Source organism: Haliotis rufescens, unplaced genomic scaffold (assembly GCF_023055435.1).
Source record: "Haliotis rufescens isolate VD_foot unplaced genomic scaffold, xgHalRufe1.0.p SCAF_8, whole genome shotgun sequence".
Classification (NCBI taxonomy): domain Eukaryota; kingdom Metazoa; phylum Mollusca; class Gastropoda; order Lepetellida; family Haliotidae; genus Haliotis; species Haliotis rufescens.
The window spans coordinates 47,788,607-47,810,232 of NW_025964372.1; the positions used below are offsets into that span (position 1 = coordinate 47,788,607).

General features: G+C 41.0%; 1 long non-coding RNA gene across 2 annotated transcripts; it reads right to left on the reverse strand.

Annotated features, from left to right (window-relative positions):
- Positions 1-409: 409 nt before the first annotated feature.
- On the reverse strand, positions 410-20,704 carry LOC124152759. 2 transcript variants are annotated; one of them, XR_006863548.2, is made up of 3 exons: positions 20,458-20,704; positions 1,692-1,748; positions 410-1,336 (listed from the first exon to the last, which is right to left on the reverse strand). It is a non-coding gene; the product is annotated as an uncharacterized LOC124152759 (long non-coding RNA). The 2 variants fall into 2 exon arrangements; XR_006863549.2 differs by lacking the exon at positions 20,458-20,704 and adding an exon at positions 3,016-3,172.
- Between the last annotated feature and the right edge of the window lie 922 nt (positions 20,705-21,626).

Below are 21,626 nucleotides of genomic sequence, written 5' to 3' on the forward strand. Positions count from 1 at the left end.
AAGCATTCAACAAATATGTGTTAAATATAGATCGCACTGTTGTCATGCGTTACTATTGCTTGCCTATGATTGGTCAGTATAAGACAGGTACACAGTCAGACAATTAATACAAATCTTCCTTTCAGTTCTTTGTTCTTCTTCGGTTAATATGTCTATCAATTAATTATCACAAAGATCCGATTAATGTTATCGAGTTTATTTCCGGAATGGACCTTCTTCAAAGGAGGATAATGCGGAAAGCCGCCCAAACAACTCAAAGTAAGAAGATTGTATCTTGTCTATATACTAGTGAGTGAGTTGGTTTTAACGACGCTTTTAACAGTATTCCAGTTTTATCGCGGCGTGTCAGCTTAATGTGGAAGGAAAGCCTGAAGTGATGCAGGTCTCAGACGTTTACCACTTCGGTGAAACCTACGAGCATGGCTATGGTGCTGACAAACCTAGAAACATAATCGGAGCGAACCGGGATTCAAACCCACGATAATAGGTTTCTGACGTGCGAATCGCAGCGCCTTAGACAAAATAAAAACTTACAGCGATCCATCACGGATAATGGACTCGGTTTTTAAAATTTATCACAAATGTTACTTCAAAAGTTTACCACAACCAAAACAATATAAAAAGTCCATTTCATCCTCAAAATGCTGGAATTCATGACCATGCGGTCCACCACATACGGTGTAGAAATATGTCATGTCCGCCGGATCACATTTCCCCCTATTCTGGCAGAATGTCGTGTCATCACTCTCTTCGTCGCTAATGATGACTGTTTCATTATGCTTCTTCATGTCACTACCACTTTCATGATGACAATCATCCCCGTCGTCGTCCTCGTCGACAGTGACGTTAGTGACAGCTCTACTGGCTGTAGTTTCAGATAGTCCAACTGTTTTTCCCGCTCCCTGCTTCTTGTTTCTGTTTACTTTAAAAAAAACCTGCAAACTGTTGGCCATCAAGTTCTTGCTGGTCTTCACTTGACCTCGAAAAACCATATGCGTACAGTTTTTGGCTTCTTGTTCAAACCTCTCTGGGATGAAAACAGGCATGGTCCTTCGGGATTTCATCGAATGCAGTCTTGACATAGAATTTGTATAATTCTACTCCATCACCGAGTTTAACCTTCCCGGCTCAGCACTTCTAAAGCACAGGCTTCAGGCAGCTGACTCACACTAATACGATTTTCAATATTGCTGAACTTATCCCTAGATGCCTTGTAGAATTAAGCAAAATCCCATTCTAGGAGTTTCGACGGACTGGAGTAGGGTTTCTTGTTTTGAGTGGATTCGACTTTACGTTGACCTTTAGGCATTTTTGTTATTTTGAAGAATGTCCTTTCCTGAATAAATAGTAATAATAATAAAATGATTAACCAAATAACTAAATAAAAATTGTAGATGACCAAAAACACGTACAAAAACCAACAAAAAAGAAAACAAACAAAAACAACAAACAAAACAACCCAACAACATGAAAATCAAATACATTCCGGCTATATAGTGTAGCTATGAGGATGAAAACGACTTGCATTACGAACCCTACATGATACCTGAATGTTAAACACGAATATGTAACATTCAATCTGAATAAACGATAAATTAGTAGTTTACAAATGTAACATTTAACTTCAAGGTAACATGTAATCTTAAATAATAACAATGTCATGTTATGACAAGAAATTAATAAGCACTCACCAGAAATGAAGATCGCACAAGTAGCTGGACAGGTTCGTCTGTTGTCTGACACCTTCCCTAGAAATGTGAGATATATGTTTACCAGGGCACTGTAGATAAAACAACCATTTATTTCAAGTATTGGTAAGTACTCTTGATTCGTTTGGGTGTGGTTTGGTACTACATTCTTAATAATGTTGCAGGGGTGGTTCATTACGAAAAATGAAAAGCTGCGGTTGTGTTTGTTGAGGTGACATTTATTCCATTATCAATCACTTCCTCAATTAATCACCCTGTAATAAAATATAACATTATATACTGTACATAGAACAGCATTCAAAGATACGGCTGCATATTAATTATTTCCTAGTTTGAGCAGTCACATTAATCCATACATGCAACGCATACAGTTACACATCACTAGTTCGTTGTAGATAACTTATATTAAATACAATTTACCGAACTTTCAAATAGTAATACATATATTAAATATCTCATATCATAACTGAATATATCAGTTACAAACTATATAGTTTGAAGAATACTAGCAGCCGTGTGGCGTCATAAATATATACTTATTATCTCTAAGAGTAGGAATAAGTAGTATACAGTGCACTTATGCCCGTTTTTTAATTGCAGCCCTCCCATTGGCTGATTTCTGCCCGTCATATATTGCAGCCCTCCCATTGGCTGATTCTACCCGCAGGGTCCCCCTCCCCCACCTCCTAACCCAGAGTAATGACGTCATATATTTCTGTCCTCTCATTGGCTGATTTCTACCCGCAGGGTCCCCTCCCCCACCCAGGGGTCCCATCCCTCCACCCTCCACCCAGGGTCCCATCCCATTATGATTTGAGCGCTGTTATGTAACTTATTCATAATTAAACCTAGTGAATGCTATTCTATACTTAGTGTATACAATAATAATTAAAAAGAAATTCAAAAAATACAAAGTGAAATTCTCCAGCTGAAAAAAGAAATAGAGAAAGGATATCTTTATTGAAAGCGTCTCAGCAAAATGTTAAAAGTTTTCTTTTGGGACATTTGGTGGTTCCGTAAGGAACCTGTGCGTACGCTGTACACGTGGATGTTGACGACGTCTTAGATCGTCGTGGATGGTGAGCCAAATACGGTCTTCAGGTAGACGCAGTTGGGGGAATGTCTTCTATGTTCTTGTAATATTTTGTCTTCATATTTCCATTTGTACAGTTTAATACCACACATATAGCACTGAACGCAATCGTTCATTCCCGTGTAGAATAACCCGCACCTGGCCAGCTCGAGAGGAGTCTGCTTAATTTGAATAGGAAATTTGTAGTAGGTATCTAAACGATTTTTAAAATACCTGTAGGAAGGGTGATCGGGAATGACCATAATATCTGACTTCACTGTCCACGAACTCCCACAGCTATCCGCATCCAAACATTTACATCCGTAGTCGACACTATCTTCGCAATCCGCGCTTAAATCTGGACAATCCATTTTCACGTCCGATATCTCCAACAGCTCGAGCCGCAATGATAAATCCGCGATGACGGCCCGGCGATAAAAATCACGTGACCAGCCGGATAAGCAATGAACGTCCAACGCCGGGCAATCACGTGACAGTTGCGGGTCAGTGACCCGCACTCAAACCCGGTAACTTAGATTTATATATAACACCGGTTTGCGGAATTAAATAGTATACACGTAACCGGCGAACGACTAGCTAATTCAACAGTTGAGAAAGCATGGAACAGCCTGTTGACGAACCTCCCATGATCGCTACCGCTAAATGCGGTTTGTTGGGTAGAAATTTATCCATTAAAGGAAAGAAGCGTATTATGATTATAGGTACATCTATCCTGATGTGTCTTCTAACCGGTTCTTCGGTAGCCGAATGGATCACTAGGACAACTAATAATTCTCCGATCGAAGCCTCTAACGCTATTTTCCAGACATTAAAATATCTACCCAGATCTGAGGCTATAAAAAGTCTGAACACCCGTGGCGAAAAGTGTTCGCTTAATCAGTTCAAATTGTCGGCAGTGACCAGACTAAACGTATGTCGAGTTGAAAACCGTATAGTTTTGGACGTGAGAATGTTTCTGGCCGGTAAGGCCACCATTAAAGGAATAGCAATGACCATGCAAGAATGGAGAACGATGCTACAATTGCTACCTTTGATAAAGACTGAACTCGGATTGTTTAACGTTACTGGAAAGTGTAGACCTTCCATAATAGGCGAGACAACGAATAATATGTCGTGAATAGACACTGTCTTTATACAAAAGCTTTCCCAATGTCGTATTTAAACACGTTTATGTATTAAGAAATATCATACCGTTTTCATTACCTTCTATAGTCGCGAACATTTTGAAACTGTCACTTCTTAACAATAGTTATGACACTGTGCGTGAGCGACATTGACGCTGACCGCATCGCCGTTGTTATCGGTTAATCACCAGAGGCTGTTGCGCAGCAGCTGGTATTACGGATCGCTGACGCTGAATACGTCTGACCGATCCGTTGACGGGAGCTATTTACACCCGATTATATCGAATGTACCAACATGTCATACTTAATATCAACCGTTTAACCTGTAGCCGTACGTTGCTTTAATATCCGAATAAACAACAAAATAGTAGCATATACGTTTTTAACGCTTTTATATTCCAATACCAAGAGTGTACGATATCATCGTTTATAGTACAGTCATCGGTGAAACTGTTTAAAATACGACTCATGGAGTTGTGTCGACACCGATAATATAGAAAATACAGACAATAGTAACCGCAAACAACGCTATCGTAACATTGAAGCTTGCTACTAGAATATTTGTACGCACGTCTACCGTATAGATATTTAAAACTATTGAATTCAGCATACATAAGCGAATTATTCAAACCGAATGAATCAAAACTTTCTACGGTATCTTTATTCGGTACGTAAAAGCAAATCCAGTGTAATCCCGAATGCGAAGCTGGCGCAGTGTTCACGATATAGGCTGCCGGTAAAGTCTCTCGTTTATGCGTACGTAGTAAATAATCCCTAGGTAATGTGCCTTTGTAGACGTCCTTTAACTCGTAGTCGCCTCGCACGAAAGCGTCTATATCCGAGGTGTACAACATCTTTACGTCATCATAACGTTACGGTACGCGTCCACTTCAATGCAGTTATTCATTTCCAAATAGGTAATCATGGTCAAAGGGTGAGCTTGCGGTTGTGAAAAGTACAGTTCGATTCCTACTTTGCCCGATTGTTTAGGGTAGTGATGTCCTTCATCCGCGCCTAGATCGTTACTAAAATCGATAATGTACAGGGTAAAACCGCCACGGAATTGTTCGGCCGTTATACCGTGTAATCCATTTCGCCACAGTCCACCGCCATTACGAAACAGGTCTAAGTAAGTTTCGTACAATCTGGACGAGTCGTCGTCGTAATCTACGTGGATAGATTTACCGTGTACCTCTTGGCCATTCAATTTTACGTTTAGATTTGTCAAACTTTGATGACCAAATTTGAAAGGGTTCAAATGGCATGTACCGGCATACGCATTATTTTCCACCAAACCAACGACCATACGTTTCGGGAGATCTCCGTTGACAATAGTTTGATTATGATAATCTCTTACACCCGTTGGTATATCGTGAGCAGTTGTCTTGACTCGCGTTATAGGATATTTTGCAGTTATCCCTTTCTGTAAAGCTTTAATGTGTAGTTCTCTTATTCGTGGCGAAACTTCCACTTGTCTCACGTAAAATTCCGCTCTGACGATCTCACTTTTATAAGTAGTCCCACCACCGGCGTACATCAACCAAAACTGATCCGATGAACGAATGAGTTCTAGTTTTATATTAACGCCGTCTAAGAGATAACGGGGTTGTAAAAATATATCGCAATTAAGTCTTGACACGTATTCTACTTCACGCGTGGGAACTATTGATTTCCACCGTTTTTTCGTCCCCGAGTTGCAGCGAGCATTGTCCATATTGAGATCGTCAAATTTGTTGGCTTCGTCCACATACCATCCTTGACACGTCATAAAACTCTGTTTAGATTCTTCGTCGAAGGACAGTAGCGATTCCACATAACTCCGGTAGGGGTACGTACCGAGACTAGGCGTGACCTCCTGCTGATTTTGACCGAGTTGTACCCTTACATCGCGGAAAAGACTGTGAAGGGAATTATTTATAGGCGCCACGTGGTCCGGAGGTATATTATTATCTTGTCCCGATGCTCTCGGGTTTGTATTGTCGCCATTACTTTTAGTTACTTTGACAACAATTCGCAAATAACACTGCGCTAAATCGATATAACTATTAACGGGATTTAGGATATCGAATCGTATGGGTCCAGACCCGATTGTAGAGGTTGTCGGAGTATATCGCACCCATTGACTATCGGTCATGCTCGTCACAACACCCGGTACTGAAAATAAATCTAGTTCAGACTTTGCACATTGTATAGCCTCGGCACGAATCATCGTCTACGCGGTTTATTTCTCTTCCTCTTTCTGCGTATTTTAGCCGGCGGGGCACGTATTGACCCGTTCACGGATTGAACGCCTTCTGACAAAAATTCCCCGGCTCTTCTCTTAAATGCTGTCCGCGGACTTACGCCGTCCTCCACCACATCTCGAACGACATTAGATAATTTCTTAACTCCGCTTCTGAGCGCACTCTTTCCCAACGATTTTTATCATAGGTAACGAGATTCTCCCCAAAGCACCGAGTATGTTCCCAAATCCTCCGCCCGCTTGATAATATCATCCCGTATAAACGGGTACGCCCCCACCAAACTGAAGTCGAGAACGTCTCTTTCTACGATATGGATGAAGTATTATGCGCTTCTCTTTCGAAAGTGTAGTTTAACCATTGACCGTCCGCTTTGAAATGATACACTTCTGCCCGCATCGTCTTTAATATAGATACTAATACTTCGCACAGTTTCATATCGTAATGGTACGTACAGTATAGGGTTATAGTCTTTGACGTAGACAAAATCGTCCAACATAGCTTTACTAACGGGTACGTGAGTGAGTAATGGAGTTAACGCGTTTCCAACAACTTGAAACTCTATAATGTCGCTGTACAGGTACAGGTTATGGAATGTTTGATCTTTAAGGGTATGAAGGGGTAAGGTAGCCGCCTGCTTTTCCTCGTGTAACGTAAACACGTGTTCATCGGACTTTGTCACAAAACCCAATAATCTCGCTAAGGCTGGGTGAAGTTTTATCGATATTTTGAAAAGCCTTACTCGGGTATGTTGTTTTTCTTCTTCTTTGGAAACAGGAGGTAATTTGAAATAAACGGTGTGGTTCTTAATAGTTAAAAACTCCCAATCCGTTGGATAGTAATAAAATTCATTAGCATCTACATCCGACAATTTCTTGGTTTCGGACTTGATACCTCTCTGTAACGATTCGTTGATCACCGCAACTAATTGGCTGCCGGTATAATGTCCTTCGGCAATGGTTAGCGAACAGGCATGCGCGAAAGGCAAATCCACGTTGCCACGGGAACCGCTTGTGGTCGTAAGGATTTTACCGACGATCGATACGCTGAGGGTGTTGAGAGGGTTATGTACGTTTCGCCATGTCACGGGTATTTGAACTTGAGATACCCCTACTTCCCATTCGTGTCTATTGAAATGTAATGGATAAGGTAAATCAGTCGTGTACTCATTGGCTTTGTTTTCAGGCCTGTAAACCATAGAGGCGTCACTCGGTAGCGTAACGTAAAAGTTTGTATGGTTTGAATCCATCGCGGTATTACCCCTTTAACCTCTCGATCGATCCGTATATAAGCTACACGATTTGTAAAATACTATCTTTCGGTAGCCACTGATTGAAAATTTTTGAGTACCCTTTCCAAGAAACAAACGCCTCGGGCAGCCCAGTTTCAGGATTAATTCTTTCTGATATGATGTTATCAATTTCGTACATATCGGGCTCTTTAACCGGCTGTAGTTCCTCCCGATAAAACGTTCCAACTAATTCATTCCGCGAATAGTCTCCCACTTTGTACACCAGGGGCAGTCTACCTTTAACTACTCTCGTAATGTAAAACACTTCCCGTGTCCAGTTAGAAGTATAACCTTTCTCGAACGCCATTTTACTTTTACTTAATCTAACGGGAGTACCAACCTTTAACGCTAATTTTTTCAGGCGTTTCTTTCGCGAACTTTTTATGAAATCGAGCACGCCTATTTCAACTACCGGGTTATCTCGTCTGACTTCCAGAGGTTTTCTGCCTATAGTTCTATGATAACTCGAATTGTAAGCCGTCACCAAATCTTGTAATATGTCGATATACTTGTAAGAACGGGTTTTAGTAAAATACCTCCACATACGTTGTTTTAGGGTTCTTTGAAATCTTTCAACAACCGCGCACTTGGTTTGAGGATTCTGACTAGTATAATAGTTGGACTGCATTTCATTTTTTACAAAACTTTTAAATAATTTGTTATCGAATTCTTTTCCCTTATCGCTTTGAATACTTTCAGGAGTTCGAGGTTCAGCGCGTTTGAGAATGCGTTAAAACCTTCGAGAACGTGTAAAGGATTTTTTAATTTCAAAGGCTCCACCCATACCATTTTACTAAACACGTCTATAACGCACAAGATATACTTATACGAGTCATTCTCGCTAGCCAAAGACGCCATAACGGTCAAATCCATTTGCCACAACTGGTCGCTAGTAACGATAGACGAATTAAACGAATCTCTCTGAAACTTATTTCGTACATCTCTGTGCAGCGTATACGCTGTCTGACTTTCTAACCAGTTTTGTACCATTCCACGCGTAGGTTTATTGCGTTTCCTAGTCCGACCTATAGCATCCATTAAAGGTGTAACGCCGCCATAACTCGCGACATGCTTTCTGTCGTAATAAACTTTTTTTAACCAATCAGACCACTTTTTACTTAGAATGCGTGGCTTCCCACGATAAACTTTTTCTCGAACTTTTTGTTTTCTTCTTGGGACTCGGGGTGTAAATTTGTTCATGTTCAGTGTCTTCGTGCCCGTACTGCCACTCTAACTCTCGCCAACGTCGCCTATTACCTATCATCTCCCTATTTAAGCCCCGTTCCTTTAATAACCCCAGGACGATATCCCAACCCTTAGGGGGCGAGGCTGTCGTTTTAGTGCGAGATAAATCCCTTACGATATCGGCAACCCTATGATCTCGTAAAGTCTGACCATCGACCTTTAACCTCCCATATTCGTCCCACCCCAATCTAGGATGTTTTGTTATGCGTTCCAGTAACGAGAGAGCGGTATTTTTATACGTTTTAGGTAGAGTTTGCAACGTATCCGACACCACGCTAAATCCGTCGATACTGGTCTGGACTGGCTCTTGCTTCGGCGGTATTTCGTCGACGGATAATGCCTTTCGCGGCTTATCCTCCTTTATTCTAGCTCGACGTTGTAAACTTAAAGCTTTTTCTAAGAGACCGCTGTATTTCTGTAGCCGGTCATATGAAGTAGTGTCGTCGTTTTCCAGCGTTTCTCGAATCTCGTTTAAATTAGTTTTCCTCGACTGATTGAAAATAAAATCTTTTTTCAATATACCGTTATCGCGTCAGAGTCTCGTATAGAGAATAGGGGATTAAAATCATACGTCTGGCTTGATCCGAAGACATTACGATACTATACCCGACAACACCTTAATAGCCAGAGGCGCTAAAACTGCCGCTAATGCCCCGATAAATCCTCCTTTTTGCTGTAGTATTCGTTTTTTTATGTTTTACAGACCCTCGCTTTTTTCTGAGCTCGTGTAGTTTTGTTCTGTGTTTGAGTAAGGATTTTCTCTGACTGACACTCATCGGTACGTGTCCGAGAAATATATTCGACGCTACCTCGGATATCGCGTCTACGACTTCTTTAGGTAAATGGCGTATAAGCTTGTTTCTAACGCGAGGCGTCGCTCTACACATATAGTGTAATATATCGGCATTTTTCTTCACTATACTCTTATTCATGACTCTTCCCAAGATGTAGCCGGAGGAATGTCTAGCTTCAATTTGAGACGGTTAACGTTAGATTTATTCTTTTGTACCCCGGACGTCTTCGGTTTAGTCACGTGACTATCGATCGTTTTCGCCGGATTTACGTTAACATTTTCATCGTCAGTATCGGTACTACTCCCTTCTTCCGAACTAGTTTCAGTTGTAGATGTATCGTAGTCACTAGTGTCGGTGAAGTCGTACTCAGACGTCGCGCTGTCGTCACTACTGTCCCGGGAATCGCTACTACAACTTTCCCTACTATAGGCTCCATCCTTATCAGCACTATGCACGCGGTCCCACGATTTACAACCTTGTTGACACCACGCCATGACGATATCGAATGATGAGGGCGAGGTAATTTCGTGTATTAATACCTCTTAAGGTCGGCAGTGTCACCCTTTATACCCGTACGGTTGGACTACGAGTTCTGATTTTATACGTAGAGCTGCCCTTTAAGGCGTAACAGCGGTACCACGAGACAATGCGCGTAGACCTCTAGGGTTAACCTCTTATAATACTAGCATCGTTATACCGTTCCCCTTTAAGGCAATGGATGTAACGTTATGGATAAACACTAGTGCATTATTTTGACAGTTATATACCGTAACGTAGCGCTTTAAGGTAACGCGTGTTTGCGTTACGAGTAAGGTATGTATACATCTATTGCCCCGTCAAATATATTCCCTCTAAATCTATACGTTTCGGGTGTCGCGGGAGTCAGATCTAACATCAAATAAGTATGAGGCAATTTCGTCGCCTTGTAATACGCCTCTCGTATAAATTTTATTTTCGTGGGATATACTTGACGAGCTAATGTTTCGATTTGAGACCCATCTCTCGGGTTTTTATAAACTACCATATGACTACTATTTAAACTTATAGCTCGATGGTGTTTCGTTTTAGCAAATAAATTTTGCTGTAAATATATCAGTGATACATTTCTGTGACTCGACTTTTTCACAAACCATCTAAGTAACTCTGACTCTTCCTCTGACGTAATATCGCCCAGAAAATCGTCTACGACTATCCAACTCTTATCTCGAACTAACATTTCTGCTTCGATGACGTTACGTATAAAATATATGGTTATACCGTGTTTCTCGCAGAAAGACGATATTTCATCGTACAGAACCTGTTGTTCGCTAAATACCCACACGGTGACATCGGGTTTTTCGCACAGTGGTAAATCGTTATCTAAACTCTGCAGCAACTTATATACAAAGGTTGTCTTTCCAGCACCGCTACTTCCACTCATCAATACGCGGAAAGGGTGTTTAAACGTGAATGTTTTACAACGCATGCGTGAAGGTGAGAAACAGGGCGATTTTCTGGCTCCAACAAATCTGTTGGTTTTCAACTGCAAGTGCCTTATTTGTGTGTCTTTCGTCAATTAGACTGTTCAGAAATGGATATTAATTCATCTCAGAAGCGAAAGCTGGAAAGTTCATTCCCAGAAGATTCGAAAAAAGCTCGAGAAGACACCCACGACGATGCAAGCTTTGTCAACACAGTAATGGCGCCCAGTTCAAACGCCGTGGCGAGACCCGTCACATGTGTGGAAGATACGGACTTTTGTAGCATCTCAACAAACGGTGAGCCCTGTAATAATACTATTAGCAAGAATGACAACCCATGTTCACCAGATATGGCCCATGTAATGTTGGACGCTATGTCAAAGCTCACGAAACAGATGAGTGATATGAACACTGACATGACAACACGCATGAATGCCCTTGAAATGTCACTGGAATCAAAGATTTGTGTTAAATTTCGTGAGATCGCTGAATCTGTGATATCGGAAGAAATCAAGTCTGTACGGTTAGAATTTAACAGCAAGTGTGAAACTTTGAGTAAACAAATAACAAGACTGGAAAGTGGTTGTGAAACGTTGAAGGCCAGGTTTGCTGACGTCACTAAGACTGGTTTACCAAATGTAAACATTGTGATTAAAAACCTGCCTAAATCATCATGCGAAGATAACGACGTCAGTGTGACCCTGCATAAGGTAAACACATTGTTACTTGACGGGCTCGGTCTGCATGACGCACGTGCTTCAGCTGCTTCACGGAAAGTCGGCCATGACGACCGGCCTGGTGTTGTAATAGCAACCCTTGACAACAGTAACATGCTAGCAAAAGTGATGAAGGCGAAACGAAAACTGAAACTTAGCAAGCAGTATGACCGTGTGTATATCGAAAAAGAGCTGCCCCTTGAAGCCCGGAATACCCAAGCATCGCTCAGAACAATTTTGAAACAGATCGGAAAGGACAGTGACTACTATGTGCGCGGCACTAAACTTGTGACCAAAGGAAAACGACCAGATGCAACTAACAACTAGGGGGCACTGCGGTTAGGGTTTTGGAACACGGGGGGTTGGTCACAGAGTGTGAATAGTAATAGTCAGTTCAGACAGTCTGTTGTGTCAGACTTAAACTGTGACATTTTTGGTGTCTGTGAAACATTTCTTAGAGGTCAAGAGAGTTTGGAGATAAAAGATTATACATGGATTGGAAATAATCGCCGCAACCAGAATAAGCGTGCCGAACGAGGGTCTGGAGGATGCGGTGCTTTTTTTAAGGATAGATTATTAGAACAATTTTGTGTTGACATTTTAGATAGGGAATCCAATGATGTCATTTGGTTTAGGTTAACTTCAAAATGTGATTTTAACTTTAAAATTATTTTGTGTGTCTGTTATCTCCCTCCTGTTAGTTCTAGCCGTGTGAATGATGGAGAAAGATTCTTTGAAACATTATTAGAAAATATTTATATGTATCAAAATGAAGGAATCATCTGCTTGTGTGGAGACTTCAATGCGAGAATAGGAAAGGAACAGGATTTCATTGAGGGTGTGGACTGTATACCGGAAAGAGTGACTATTGATAGTGGTGAGAATTCTTATGGGACGATGTTTTTGGATTTTTTGACTGAAAGTAATTTGTGTGTATTGAACGGGCGTAAGGGTGACCAGGATTTCACGTATGTAAAGAATGGTGCGTCAGTGGTTGACTATGTTGTAGCTGCGCATGAACAATTGTCGTATTTTCAGTGTTTTGATGTTATTCGTATGTCATCCTTGATTAACCCCACAAACGTCCCTGACGCTGTTCCAGATCATTCTGTTTTAACTTGGCAAATATCACTGCCCTCCACTGTCAGTCCGGTTAACAACCCCCCCGATACAGTCGAGTTACCAGCTCAGCCCCGAAGATACAGGCAGGATAGGATACCAGAATATTTTCTAAGCCATCCCGACTCACTCGATAGACTTAATGAGGCAATAAAGAATATTGAGACTGAATTGTCCAATAAAAACAACGTTAATGCAGCTTATTATGAATTTATAACTTTTATGCATCACGAACTTGATAAAACGGTTGGTCGGTCGGTCCTTCAAGGAAAGTGTAGAAACAATAAGGGTAAATCGTTTTACAAGCCTTATTGGTGTCAAGAACTCCAAGAGCTGTGGGACGTGTCGTGCGCAGCTGAACGCCAGTGGTTGAGATGTAAATCGCCTGTTCGAAAAAAAGACTTGAAAAAATCATTTGTAGCAGCGCGAAAATCTTTTGACCGAACACTACGGAAACTTAAGCGCTCTTACCGGGCTACCGAACAACAGCGACTACTTGATAAGTACAACAGTAAAAATTCAAGGGATTTCTGGAGAACTATTGGGAAGATTGGAGTGGCAAACGACAGGGACACCAGCATTCCATGGGAAGTTCATTCCGGAGATAGCATATCTACAGACAAGCATGTTGTGTTAAATACGTGGAAGGTCAACTACAGCGAGCTGTTTGTAGCCGACACAAACTCTAAGTTTGATGAAAGACATTTCAAGAACATTTCTGAAGAACTGTTTCATAATAACGTAGTCATCGATGCTGTCTTCGACAAATCCAGTTTGAACGCTCCGATTACATCTGTAGAAGTCGAGAATGCAGTGTCAAGAACAAAATTCGGAAAAGCCACTGGTGGTGACTCCATACCAGCCGAAGCTCTTAAAAACGGAAGTTGCATCGAGATTCTTCTGAAGCTATTCAGGTACTGTTTTGAAAATAGAACCTGTCCTGACCTGTGGAAGCGTAGTATAATTCATCCGTTGAAGAAACCGAATAACGATCCCAGGGACCCGTTAGGCTATCGAGGTATTTCGCTTTTGTCGGTACCATGCAAGATCTACGCTGATATACTTAACAATAGACTTTCCAGTTGGTTAGAAGAAAACAACGTCTTGGCAGAGGAACAGAATGGCTTCCGTAAAAAGAGAGGTACTCAAGAGCATTTATTAACGCTGTATTCAACCTTGCATAACAGAAAACTGTCCAAACAATCCACATTCGTCTGTTTTATAGATGCCATGAAAGCGTTCGACAAAGTGAACAGAGACTGCCTATGGTACAAACTCCGTAAACTAGGAATAGACGGAAAATTCTATGAAGCTGTTACGTCCATGTATGAAAACACTACAGGACAAGTCCGCGTCAATGGATATTTAACAGACCTGTTTAATGTTAACACCGGGGTGAGACAAGGTTGTGTCCTGTCACCTACGCTCTTTGCAGTTTTTATTAACGACCTGGCCAGTGAAATTAACTCTCTTCAATGTGGCGTCAGTGTTGGCGACTCGATGTTAAGTATACTCCTCTACGCAGACGATATTGCTTTGATTGCTCCAAACGAAGCCAGTTTACAACGTATGATGGACGTCGTCGCAAGGTGGTGCTCTAAGTGGCGTCTGCTGATAAACATCGACAAGACGAAGGTGGTTCACTTCCGACCAACAGGTGTGGAAAAGTCGAGCGCGTCGTTTGTTATTGGCACGGAAAAGATCAGTTTTGCCCACGCTTATAAGCGTTTGGGATTGTGGTTTCAAGAACTCTTGGATCTAAATTATTGTGCTAAGGAACTTGCGAAGTCGGCAAATAGAGCTTTGGGAGTTCTCATTTGTAAATTCAAAGCGGTAGGAGGCATGGCGTATGATGTCTTCAACACATTGTACAGTAATTTGGTGCAACCAATTTTATCTTACGGCTCTGCGATCTGGGGTTTAAGAGAATTTAGATGCATTAATAATGTTTTACACCGCGCCTGCAGATTTTTCTTGGGCGTCGGAAATAAAACTCCCAACCTAGCTGTTCGTGGCGAGATGGGCTGGCTTTCGTCGATAACTCTTCAAAACTTAGAAACATTACGACTGTGGAAGAAAATAATATCTCTTGAATCTGATCGAAAGATTACTGTGATAGTGAACTGGTCTAAACGCTTCCGGAAATCATGGGTAAATTCTGCTGTGTCTTTGTTGAAAAGGTTTGATTCAAGTAATCTGGACATGTATAATATTGCTGAAAATGATTTCAAAGTTCTTAAGGACCGTATCATTGCCGCCGACGCTGACTCTTGGTGGGTGGATCTATGGAATGACAGGGGATTAACCAATGGGAACAAACTGCGGACCTACAGGCTATTCAAGGCATCCGCACACGTCGAGTCTTATGTCCGGAATATTCTGAACAGACAACAGGGTAGTGTTCTTGCAAAATTGAGATGTGCGACTTTACCTTTAGAAATTGAGCTCGGCAGATTCCGGCGACCGATTACCCCACTTAATGACCGTATATGTCAGTTCTGTGATGAACATCAAGTTGAAGACGAGACCCATTTCCTGATCAACTGTACCCTTTTCTCTGATATCCGCTACGACCTATGGAGAAAAGCCTGCATTGCCAATTCACAGTTTCTGAGTTTCCACCCTTGTGATCAACTTCGCTTCCTTATGCAGTGTGTCAGCTTGTGTAAACCTCTGGCCGCAACAGTGACGTCAATGTTTCTCCGGCGACAACGTGCCGGGCAGTGATGTATATAATGTGTATGTTTTTGTGAGTGATAGATGAGTATGTGGGTAGTGTTTGTATGTGATGTATGCGCACGTGATATTGAGTGGATGTGGTACACTGTATGTGTGATTGAAAATGAAATGCGTGTAATATTTATGTGTGTGTGTGTGCGTGCGTGCGTGTGTGCGTGCGTGCGTGTGTGTGTACTTTCGATTTTGTTCGTGTATTATTCTTGCCAATTTATATAATGGATAATTTAATGATTTTAAGTGCCTCATAGATCCTTCATGGGTCGGCTGATGTTTTTATCAATCATACGTATGTATACGTGTAATGTTTTTTACTGTTTTTAAACACCAGGTGGCACTATAATAAAATAATTTTCTTCTTCTTCTTCTTCTGTATCCCACGATAGTTCTACGTGTCCTGACATGACGGCGGCAGTCGACCTAATGTCGAACACCCGAGCAGAAAACGTTATAAATATCGAATAAAGACAGAGGTGAAATTGGCTTTAGTGAGTGAGTGAGTGGGAATGGTTTTACGCCGCTTTTAGCAATACTCCAGCAATATTGACACCTGAAATGTCCACTAGAGACGGTCAGAATAAAGACAGAAAACATTGAGAACGATTGATGTATGTTTATTCTTAGAAAACGTGTAGACGGAACGGGAACAAAGTTGTCAGGATGTCGAAAGCAGTAGGTAAAGGGGTCATCGGTAACGACGTATTAGTTCCACACTAAAATCCTTAGTTTCATAATTCCCTGCATCTGGTCAGCATCTGATCAGTATCAGGATAGGATCTGGTCAGTAACTGGACAGCATCTGGTCAGGATCTGATCAGTACCTGGCAGGATCTGGCCAGTGGCTTTGTCATTCAAATGATAATGATCAGTTTTTTCTCCTTTGAGCATAATGGTGTCGTATGCCTTGCAAAAGGTGTGTGTGTGTGTGTGTGTGTGTGTGTGTGTGTGTGTTTTGACTAAAGGGAGTTTGTGTGGTTTTATAGGTTTGGAATTTGCTAGTGTCATTTGATTGTTGCAATTTAGTGTGGACTGGAGTGTTGTTCTGTGTTGCTGGTAATGTGTGCAATATAGTATTACGCGTTCAGGCGTTTCTTTTAAGTTGCAGTGGGGGCATTTACCGGTTGGAGGTTTTTTAATTTGGTGTAGGTGGGAGTTAACTTAGTGTGGTCTATTTGTAGTTTAGTTATTACTCTGTCAATTTTTTATATTTTATTATGGATTTTTGTTTTTTGATTGGGTTTTGTAGCAGGTGTTTTAGTTTGCAATCAGATTTCTGATAGTTGTTTTGCCACTTTTGGAAGACTTTCTCCTTTGTGATACTTTTAATTTCATTTTTGATATTGGCAGGTTGATGCTTACTTCTTCTAATTTTAGTGCTGATTTGGCTGCTTTGTCTGCGTGTTCGTTGCCAAACACTCCAACATGGGCAGGGATCCAAACTATTTCTATGTCTTTACCTAGTTTACGTAGATTGTTGGCGCTTTTAATTATCTGTTGTATTGGTTTTGGGAGCTTTTTTGTGTTTTTGTTTTTTATGGCCTGGGGTCCACTTAATGAGTCTGAAAGGATTAGGGTTTTTTGGTGTCTATTTATTTGATCGCAGTATAGGGCTGTTACTATCCCCATTAATTCGGCTGTGAAAATTGATTGTTCATTTGGGAGCCCATATGATTGTGTTTCTTTTTGGGGTTCGTTGATATGGATGCCGAATCCTGTGCGTTTTGAGCCAGGGTCAAAGGACCCGTCTGTGTAAATGTGACACCAATTTGGACATTTTTCGTGAATGTATGCAAATGTGATGGATATAGCGGTATTTGGATTAGTTGCTTTATTTAGTCTGGTGGAGAGAGATATGTCGATTTTGGGGGGTCGGAGTTTGGGTGTGAAGGTGTTATTTGGGACTGTGTTTAACTGTACATAATTTAGGTTGTGTGTATTTCGGTAATTTATTATGCGTTGAGAGATTGATGTTAATTGAGGGTTTTTGCGAGCTAGAGCTTGGAGTCTGGGGCTCTTATTAGTTTTAAGGATCTGTTGGATTTTGGCCTTTTTGTTGGGTTGAGGCCCAGTTATTTATTGTTAGATGTTCTCGGCGTAGATCCAGGGGTATTTCGCCTGTTAGTGCCTGTAGCGATATGCTCGGTGTGCCATGCTGAGTGCGTGTGATTATCTTGAGTGCTTGATATTGAATTGAGTTTAGTTTATCTCTTAATGAGGAGTTTAAGGTGTTGTATATTTGGCATCCATAGTCTATTTTTGATCTAATTAGTGATTTGTAAAGAGATAGTAGGGTCTTCTTGGAGGCCCCCCTACTTGGAACCTGTCAGGCAGCGTAGTGTGTTTAGGTCTTTAGTGCATCTATTTGTTAGGTTTTTAATGTGAACACCCCAGGTGAGGTGTTCATCAAAGATTAGTCCAAGGAATTTGGTTTCTTTTTGGAATTGTATTTTGTTTTTTGTTGTTGTTTAGTTGTAGTTGGGAGTGTTTGCACGCATATTTCTGTGTTTGAATACTATCCCTGTGTTTTTTTCGGCATTTAGTGAGAAACCCCATTTATTTACCCTTATTTGAATTTTATTTAATGCATTCTGCAGTAATTTTTGAGCCATATTTATGCTTCTAGTGCGGACCCAGAGGGCCCCATCTTCCGCGTATTTGGAAGTTTATATTTTATTGGGTATTCAAACGAATAGGTCATTAATAATAACGTTGAAAAGTGTTGGGCTTAGAATGCTACCTTGGGGGGTGTCATTTTCTAAGGGACACTGGTCCGATAGCGTTTGGTCGATACCAACGGTTATTTTGCGATTAGTTAGGAAGTCTTGGATATAGTTTATTATTTGGCCTTTAAGTCCTGCTCATTTTTCAGTTTTTGTATTAGCCCGTTATGTCATACCACGTCGAAAGCTTTAGAGAAGTCTAGAAATATGGGTCCCACGATTTACAACCTCGTTGACACCACGCCATGACGATATCGAATGATGAGGGCGAGGTAATTTCGCGTATTAACACCTCTTAAGGTCGGCTGTGTCACCCTTTATACTCGTACAGTTGGGCTACGAGTTCTGATTTTATACGTAGAGCCGACCTTTAAGGCCTAACAGCGGTACCACGAGACAATGCCTGTAGACCTCTAGGGTTAACCTCTTATAATACTAACATCGTTATACTGTCCCCTTTAAGACAACGGATGTAACATTATGGACAAACGCTCGCGAGTTATTTTGACAGATATATACCGTAACGTAGTGCTTTAAGGTAATGCGTGTTTGCATTACGAGTAAGGTATGTATATATCTATTGCCCCGTCAATATGATCGATGTATGTTTATTCTTGAAAACGTATAGACGGCACGGGAACAAAGTTGTCAGGATGTCCGAAGCTATAGGTAAAGGGGACATTGCTACCATGGTAATGATGTAGGTTTGAGTGCGGGTCATTGACCCGGAACTGTCACGTGATTGTCCGGCGTTGGACGTTCATTGGTTATCCGGCTGGTCACGTGATTTTGATCGCCGGACCGTCATCGCGGATTTATCATTGCGGCTCGAGCTGTTGGAGATATCGGACGTGAAAATGGATTCTCCAGATTTAAGCGCGGATTGCGAAGATAGTGTCGACTACGGATGTAAATGTTTGGATGCAGATAGCTGTCGGAGTTCCTGGACTTTGGGATCGGATATTATGTTCATTCCCGATCACCCTTCCTACAGGTATTTTAAAAATCGTTTAGATACCTACTACAAATTTCCTATTCAAATTAAGCAGACTCCTCTCGAGCCGGCCAGGTGCGGGTTATTCTACACGGGAATGAACGATTGCGTTCAGTGCTATATGTGTGGTATTAAACTGTACAAATGGAAATATGAAGACAAAATATTACAAGAACATAGAAGACATTCCCCCAACTGCGTCTACCTGAAGACCGTATTTGGCTCACCATCCACGACGATCTAAGACGTCGTCAACATCCACGTGTACAGCGTACGCACAGGTTCCTTACGGAACCACCAAATGTCCCAAAAGAAAACCTTTAACGTTTTGCTGAGACGCTTTCAATAAAGATATCCTTTCTCTATTTCTTTTTGAGCTGGAGAATTTCACTTTGTATTTTTTTAATTTCTTTTTTATTATTATTGTATACACTAAGTATAGAATAGCATTCACTAGGTTTAATTATGAATAAGTTACATAACAGCGCTCAAATCATAATGGGATGGGACCCTGGGTGGAGGGTGGAGGGGTGGGACCCCTGGGTGGGGGAGGGGACCCTGCGGGTAGAAATCAGCCAATGAGAGGACAGAAATATATGACGTCATTACTCTGGGTTGGGAGGTGGGGGAGGGGGACCCTGCGGGTAGAATCAGCCAATGGGAGGGCTGCAATATATGACGGACAGAAATCAGCCAATGGGAGGGCTGCAATTAAAAAACGGGCATAAGTGCACTGTATACTACTGGAATATATTATAAAATGCTTCCAGGTTGTGTTAAATTATAACACATAGTTAATACATATAAATTCATTCATAAGTGAATGATAAAATAAAGGATTTATACATACCCTGTGGGTGACACCGGGATGTGTCTATAAACCCACATCATATAGGATTATGGCATTCCTTTAAAAAGTAAATAACATAACTAAAATGCCTGAATACATACATACACACATACATACATACATACATACATACATCATGACAACCATTTCCTTAAATTATAGAAAACCAACTTCTAATTCAATCCTTACATTCAAAACTCATACTCTCACACATACTTACATGTTAAACACTTTATACCGATAAAATAGAAGATATCTTGATTATTTGATATCATTGGTAAGCATTTACAATATTTTACATTATTGATAACATATTTAAATGATAAGTTAGAATTCTATTTAGGAAAGATAATGTAAATAACCAACCTGAACTATATGTAGTCCATGTCCTGTCAGTGCAGAGTTACAAGCAGAGTGCAGTCTCATCAGTATCCTCTGTATCCATTATATCCACTTCTTCTATCTCCTCTGCTCTCTCTTCCCCCTCAGCTGGCCGATCAACTGCACTGACAGTTGATGCTGAGGACTTATTTAGGAAAGATAATAACTTACTTACCTACTTACTTTGGAGATTTACGTGCGCTTTCCGACTGATGCGTATTTTTAGCACACGGGCCCGGCCAGGCCATTTAATGTGTTTTCGAAAGGGGCGAAAGTGGTGTGTGCAACCCAAGAGGGGGCTTTAGGGGTTGCTTATATAGAATTTGGGAATTTTGAGATTTGGAATAGATGCCGATGGGGTTGGGGAGTAGAACTAAGGGAGCTGGGTATGGTGGATGTTTGTTTGTTTATGTGATTTTGATTTGGTAGATTATAGTGTTTTTAGATGCGTTTTATTAGTTCCGTTTTGATTAAGAATACGCCTAAGGCCTTGAAGTTTTCTAGTTTATTTTGTGGGTTTAGTATTGCTTCTAGAGTGAGAGCCTTGTTTAGATTGAGGTTGGTTTGTAATGCGGTTCGATGTGTTAGGTAATGTGTGCAGTGGATGAGTGCGTGTTCTGGGGTTTCTAGTTGTTTGCAGTGTGGGCAGTTACCTATAGTGTGTTTTTTTATTTTTGTTAGGTGGTTATTTAGGTTGGTGTGTCCTGTTTGGAGTTTAGTGGTTACTCTGTCGATTTTTTTGGTTAGTGGTTTGCAGTGTACTTTTTTTATTTGGCTATTTGAGTTTAGATAAAGGTTATGCCATTTTTTGGTGATATTTTGCTTGTTTACGCTTTTAATAGGAAAGATAATAACTAACCTGAACTATATGTAGTCCATGTCTTGTCTGTGCAGAGTTATAAGCAGAGTGAATTAAAAGTGTGCAAATGTTGGGGAAGAAAGCTGTAGTCTGATAATGTTAATCAGCTAGGAGGCTGAAAGGCTATTGTATGTCATGACAAGCTACAGAGTTTGTGACAAAGGGACAGGAATAGACTAACCTGTCCACCCTTCAATATAATGGACCAACCGCTTGGACTCTTAACCCAAGCATACACATTTTGTACTACAACTAATGAAGATGTATACAACTACTTGAAATGAAAAAAGCTAAA